A 7,562-nucleotide genomic window follows, 5' to 3' on the forward strand; every position below is an offset into this window, starting at 1 on the left:
AGGTGAAGTAAAAATTGAGAGAAATGGGGGTCGGATGTACAAAAAGGTTAATTATTTTATGGAATTGCCCTATTCAAAATGTATCTTCCCTATTGATATATAATTTTAGACAGATTGGCGACTGAAAAATCCTTGAATGATCATACTAATGAAAAATTACAAGATTATCACGCTGAGAATGCATGGTTATTTTCTTTCTAAAAATTGTCATTATTTTCGTACCCAAATAGTCCGAAAGGCATATATTTTCTCAGAGCCACCGGCCGCTTATTTAAACTAAAAGAACGGGAAATGATCACTTTCATGGCTGGACGTGGATTTTTTTTTTTCGGGGGGGGGGGGGGGGAGGGGCAAGACGCATATATTTTTTTAAAGGAAATCGAAAACGAGGGGGGCGAAGCACTGATCTGTCAGTTTGGCGAAACGACTGAGCATGTCATGAGTGCGCTTGAAGAATTTCGTGCACACTTTTAGTGAATTCGTGAAAGATGTTAGAAAAAAAAAATGAGTTTTTGAAATTTGTTGGGGAGGGGGCAGTTGCCCCATTTCCCCGCTGCGTACGGCCATGATTGTTTTCACAATAATTGCTCTGAAGTCGAAAAAAAGTAATGTTGAGTGAAATACACTCATCCCGATCGGACCTTTAAAGGGGAATCCAGCCTTGGCCATAAAATGTTGTATTGGGAAGGAGAAAAATAAATTAAACAGAATGGTGAAAATTTGAAAGAAATCGGACAAGAAATAAGAAAGTTATAGCTGCTTTAAAATTGGGATCACTAATAGTATGTAGATTTCAAATTGGCAACTGGGTAAGTAAATTATGACAAGGGGCAAGGACAACTTTCCCATAGGCCATGTACTTTATTATCAGGGATCTGTGGTTTTCTCCTAAGTACCAATTCCCCTGGGGCAGTAATCTAAATATAACCCAGGTAGTATATTGTTCAATGTCATCATGAAAGAAAAATATAATTTGAAATAAAACTTTGAGGAAAAATTACATTTTAGCCATAGTGGAGTACATGGAAGAGTAGTCCTTGCCTTACATCACTATGACATCCCATATGCGGCCAATTTGAAGTATCCATGAGTATAGTGATTACCAATATTTACAACTTTGGAAAATTCATAACTTTCTTGTTGTTTGTCCAATATTGTTCAAACTTTCACCTATCAACTTGTCTGATTTTTCTTTTTCTTATAAAAACAAGTTTTTAATTGGGTTGGATAGCTGCCTCCATTTGGTGAAATAAAGCTCGTTCAAGAAAAGATTATATTCTTTAATTGATTTGCGAAGAATGAAAGTAATTGTATGATTGTAATGGGAAATTCCCTCAACCTTCCTTCCAGAAATTATAGGAGTACTTCCCGTTGATTTTTTTTAATCATATAGAGGTCAAAAAGGGATAGGATAAGGTAGGGAATTCTTGGTATATGCTACTTTTCCCCCAAGCACCACAAAGGAAGTGCTATCATGTCTTTCCTGTATGGTATATCTTATCATTATCGAAGTGGACATACCACAATAAAAACGAATAAGCAAAGATAATGATTATTACAGTCATCCTCAAAATCCCCACACTTCCCGCGCTTTGTTTTCATCGCCGATAAGAAGGATGTCGCATGAAATGAATAGATGATCATCTTCGGACAAAGCTCCGGGCCCGGTCTTACAAAAAGTTAAGATAATAATATTCAAATCACACTCAAATTATTGATCCAAATTGTGTAGTTAAGAGGTAGGATCAATCGCAATTTGAGTTTGATTTAAATTTATTGTAACTCTTTGTGAGACAGGGCCCTAGTTATAAGGTATTGTGAGGTTTTCTTGTTTACCTTATTTCGGTTATCCACTCGCCCTTGAAGTGACCCCTCCCCAGAAAGAAAAAAGTGAAATTCCGATCCTCTGTTTTTGAGGGTATTATTGCTTCAAGTGAAAGTGATTCTCTATCTGCTCCTCGTCCATGTATTGAGTTTTTTTTTAATAATCCTTGTTCCAAAATTATTCAACGTGCTTGATCTTCATGCATTAATTGCGTTTGATCCAGAATTATTGTTTATTAATCATTATAATTCCATTTCTTAAAAAAAAAAGATTTATATTTATTTAGTTATTTTCTTAAATTTATTTGTTTGTTTATTTCATTATTATTTACTTGACGAATGGATTGGTTTTTCAGAAAATTCGTATTCTAAACTTGACAACTTTTATTGTCATTGCACATTTGCAGTTGTCGCAGTTATTGAGGACATTTACAATTACAGGGCTTAAAAGGGACCATAGACAAGAAATATTTCTTGCTTTGATCTGCAGATCTACCTTGAAACCTATATTTTCCACGTTTTTGCCAGCCTAAATAGTGTCTCATAAGTTCTACATTTTATAAGGGTTATACCCTTTCTATAAATTGGCACTATGGTGTTGAAATTTGTATTTGCCCCTATGGTTTTTGCAAATGCGCATTGGTCGTGCCGTAAAACAATGGGGACGACTGTGCTCCGATTTTTTTCACGCGTCCATTCGCGGCCCATCGTACATTAGCGCCCAAACGGAAGATTTGTTTATTTATGATTACATCACATTCCATATCCTGAAAGGTAAAGTTTCGGAAAGATCGAATATCAACTCGGTATAGACTTCAAACCCATTATTGGTGTCATAGAAGACAATGAACAGCAGCTATCTCGTTGATTAAACTTGTCGAACGAAATGAAAAACAACTTCCGGTAAACACTTCCCGTTGTCCCATCACCTCGCCGCCCAAACGGAGTTTTCAGTAAATAAATAATCCTGTCCATGACGACATCGAAATCCTTTCCGATTCCAATCCCATCATTACCTACTTGAGTTCATCGATTATTTTTATCAACTAAAGATTGAATAGGATTATTAGGGATACCGTTGGGTGTGGATTAGGGGGATGCGGTTTCTCATTAAGGTGGGTTTGTCTGTTTCCGCGTTGCACTCCTTGGTGTTTATTCAGAAGTTTGAACAGGTGAATTGGCTTACCATGAGTCGATTTGCTTTAGTCTCGATGCCCTGTTAATCATGGACCCTAATGACTTAAAGTAAATTCATGTTTAGTTGGACATTGTCTTTGAAATGTCCACACATAATGCACTTGGTTCTATACCTCCATGGTTTTAGTGACCACAATTTATTGCCCGTTGATATTTGCCGCCCATTCACCGTTGCCTCGTGGCGCCGCGCGACTGCAGAAAGGGGCATGATGCTAATAACGAATGGTAAAAACAAACTCGCAAATCTGATGAAGAGACAGCGATAAAACAAAGGCTCTGAATATTTTTCCCTTCTCGTAGGATATTCATTTTTTCATGATTTAAAAAAAATTATTTTGCATTATCAAAGAAAGAAAACACATCGTTGCATTAGCTATTTCCGTTTTAAGAGATCTCATGAACGAGCCGTGAAAGAGAAGATCAGAATCTCTTTCACATCCCAAACACATGTAGCTGTGAGTTTGATCGCACATTGTAACGGCATTACAAATTTCACTTTCTCTATTTTAAAGCATTTTTTCATAGCAAAGTGAGACTATAGGCGCCACTTTTCCGGCGGCGGTGGAAACATTGAAATCTTAACCAAGGTTAATACGTTTTTGAAATGTCATTGTAACTTAAAGGTCAAGTCCACCCCACAAAAATGTTGATTTGAATAAATAGACAAAAATCAAACTAGCAAAATGCTGAAAATTTCATCAAAATCGGATGTAAAATAAGAAAGTTATTACATTTTAAAGATTTGCTTATTTTTCACAAAACAGTGATATGCACAACTCAAATGAGACAGTCTATGATGTCCCTCACTCACTATTTCTTTTGTTTTTTATTGTTTGAATTATACAATATTTCATTTTTTATGGATTTGACAATAAGGACCAACTTGACTGAATCATATAGTATTAAACAATGCCCATTCCACATGTTCAGGGAGGAATTAATCGTTGTTTCACTTGACAAGGAGGAGAAAAATAGGATATTCCCTATTTCATATAATAAAATACAAAAGAAATAGTGAGTGGATGACGTCATCAGTCTCCTCATTTGCATACCCAACAGGATGTGCATATAACTGTTTTGTGAAATTAAGCAAAACTTTAAAATGTCATAACTTACTTATTTTACATCCGATTTTGATGAAATTTTCAGTGTTATGTTTTTAGGATTTTTCTCTTTTTATTCAAATAAACTTTTTGTTGGGGTGGACTTGTCCTTTAAAAAGACTATGGACCTACATAGTTCATGAAATATAATAATAATGAAGTTCTGATATAGCGCATTTCAAACCTGTGAGGACTCTGAATGCGCTTTACAGAAATACAAGTTTCAGGTCACATGACCAAGGTCAAAGGTCATTTAGGGCCCATGAGCTTTAACCAGGTTTGGGGGATCAGCATCGAAATGTTAACCATGGTTAAGTTTTAGAAGTTTCATAACTTAGAAAGTTTATGGACCTAGTTCATGGCACTTTGACGAATGGGTAATCAAGTATTACTGAACATCCTGCCTGAGTTTCAGGTCACATGACCAAGGTCAGAGGTCATTTAGGGTCAATGAGCTTTAACCATGTTGGGGAAATCAGCATCAAAATGTCAACCATGGTTAAGTTTTAGAAGTGTCATAACTTTGAAAGTATATGTACCTAGTTCATGGAACTTGGAGATATGGGTAATCAAGTATTACTGGAGATCCCGCCTGAGTTTTCAGGTCATATGACCAAGGTCAAAGGTCATTTAAGGTCAATGAAATTTTCCCATTTTGAGGGTTTTTGTTGAATTGCCAAACTTAACTTGAACATTTATGGATCTAGTTTATGAAACATTGACATAACACATAAGGGTAATCAACCCGGGGGGGGGGGGGGGCCACTTCCATTGACGAGTGGATACCATGCGCGACCATGGGGTCTCGAAAAGCACCCTAAACACGTATTTTACATATTCTGAAAATGCACCCCTTAACAAGTATTGGCGTGTGAAACCCTACCCTTAACAAGTATTGGAAACAAAACGGTACCCTTGGCAAGTATTCCCTGAATCGACCCCCTAAACAAGTAAAGTGATATTTTAATTGTTATATCACGGACGTCGGTCCTTTACCTAAATTGGGCTTATTACAGCCCCACCTCGCGCAAATCGGACTCTAAACACGTAGTGTTGGGGCAAAAAGTACATCTTTTATAATTATTTTAGTCTTAATTTTTATACCCCCGCAAATGTGACCCTAAACACTAATTGCTTTCCTATCGAAATAGATACCCTTTTTTCAGTATTTTAGTGTTTTTGACACCCTTATTACGTTACGCACGTAACGTGCCCTATCTTGAAAAAGACATCCTTTTTACGTGTTTTTTTTGGTCGCGCATGGTATCCACTTGTCAATGTAAGTGGCCCCCCCCCCCCCGGGGTAATCAAGTATCACTGATCATCTTACACAAGTCTTAGGTCACATGATCAAGGTCAAGAGTCATTTAGAGGCTATAAACATAATCAAAATTATTCAATAGTTGTTTTTAAAGTCAGCACTGCTGCTATATTGAATCTCGTAATTCATGCGACACAGCAAGAGGCGTTCCACTTGTTAGTCTTTAGAGTAGCCCCGAACCGAATTGCTTTATTGGCGTTTTAGTTCAATTTACATGTATAAGTTTACTTAACATTACTTGTTTATATGTTTCATTTAAGTAGAAATATTAATCAACAATTGCAAATGAAGTCATGGTAGCAACATAGGGCAATAAATCAGAGAAAAAAATAATGAGGAGCAAAGTATTTCCTCAGTTTTGCCAGTGCTCACAAGACTTGGCCCACACATCAATTGGTTTTAGAGTGAAATATGCATTGTTGCCATGGTAACTGCACATTGTGATAATAATAAATCGGGGTAAAATCTTGCAAAGCTTCCTCAGTTTTCCTAATAACCATAAGAACTTGGTACACATGTGAGTGACAACGTGCTCTGTACTATGTTGCCATGGAAATAAAATAAAACAATAAATCAGGGAAAAATCTTGTGCAAGAAATAACTTTCTCTATTTTTTGCCCAATCCTCACTTAATTGGTACACACATTGGTCTCGGAGTGAAGATGTGCAAGACATATTTGTTTGTGTATGTCTGGCACTGTGTTACCATGGTAAATTCATATTATGAGCATAATAAATCGAGAATATACCTTGCGGAGCGAACTACTCCCTCAGTTTTTTTCCCCCAATACTCAGTCATGAGACTTGGAGTGATGATGTGTTGTGTTCTGAGTTGCAATGGAAATGACATACATTAAATGAGTTAAAAATCTTGTGGAGTGAACTACTTGCACTGTTTCTACCCAATCCTCATTATACTTGGTACACACATTGATCTTGGCGAGAAGATGTGCAAAAAAGATTTTTTTAATGTGTCTGGTACTGTGTTGCCATGATAACTGCATATTATGCCAATAATAAATTAGGAAAACTCTTGTGGAGCGAACTGCTTCCTCAGGTTTTGCCCAGTGCTCATGAGACTTGGTATACCAGTTGGTCTTGGAATTAAGACGTGCATGTCACATGTTTTGCTGGGAACTATGTTGCTATGCGAACAATATATCAGAAATAATAATAATAGGGATGAATGCTATTTTAATTCATAAATGTTCCTCACAAAATACTCTTGTGAAAGGATATGAGTATAGTAATAAAGATACGAATGAAGTAACTTCTGAAGGTTTCCATGGCAAAGAAGAACGAGTGTCGAGGTTTTTCACCATGTATTCTTTGTGGGCATGTGTGGTCTTGGATGATGTGATTGAAAAGAAATGTGAATGTTAGAAAATTGTTCTATGAGTTTATGATTTATCGTGTAAGAGAAATCATGTTTATGAATGTCTTTTCAGTGATGCAGCTCAAGTAGTACTGATTTTTCAGTAATTTGTACTGAAAAAAAAAATGAGAAAGATACTGATGGTTTCATGTAAAATAACGATTTCTAAAATTACAGTTTTCTGTGTTGTCCTATATGCAGGGTGCTACATAAGCACTTGCCCGATTGCCCAGGGCAAGTAAAAGTTAGAGTCGGGCAAGTGTTTTGAAGTAAAGACCCAAACTACTTGCCCGAATTGGGAAAGCAAAATTCTCACAGTGGAATGACCAAAATTAGGGTCGATATTTTTTATATGATATCGACCCTAATTTTGGTCATAGCGGGCAAGATAAAATCACTTTGGAAAAATACATGCAAAAACAATCAGTTCATGTCAAAAGACAGAAAAGAAGTTCAATGGTTTATAAGACCGCTATACTTTCTTTTGAAGAGGTAAGACTTTTTTTTCAAGGACTTTTTCGGGCAAATGAAATAGTGAAGTATATTCCAACTATTTAAAAATTTACTTGCCCAACCGGGAAAGTGCTTCTAAAAAGTTATGTAGCACCCTGCCTATATGGTATTTCTTTGAAAATACTGCTTTCCTACTGATTGTCAGCTTTAAACATAATGAAATGTTCTTTTTCAGGTTGGCAGGTCTGTATAATTTTTCCATCACTGTCATGTTATTCTCTGCAGATCC

The sequence above is a fragment of the Lytechinus pictus genome, chromosome 7, assembly GCF_037042905.1.
Source record: "Lytechinus pictus isolate F3 Inbred chromosome 7, Lp3.0, whole genome shotgun sequence".
Classification (NCBI taxonomy): Eukaryota; Metazoa; Echinodermata; class Echinoidea; order Temnopleuroida; family Toxopneustidae; genus Lytechinus; species Lytechinus pictus.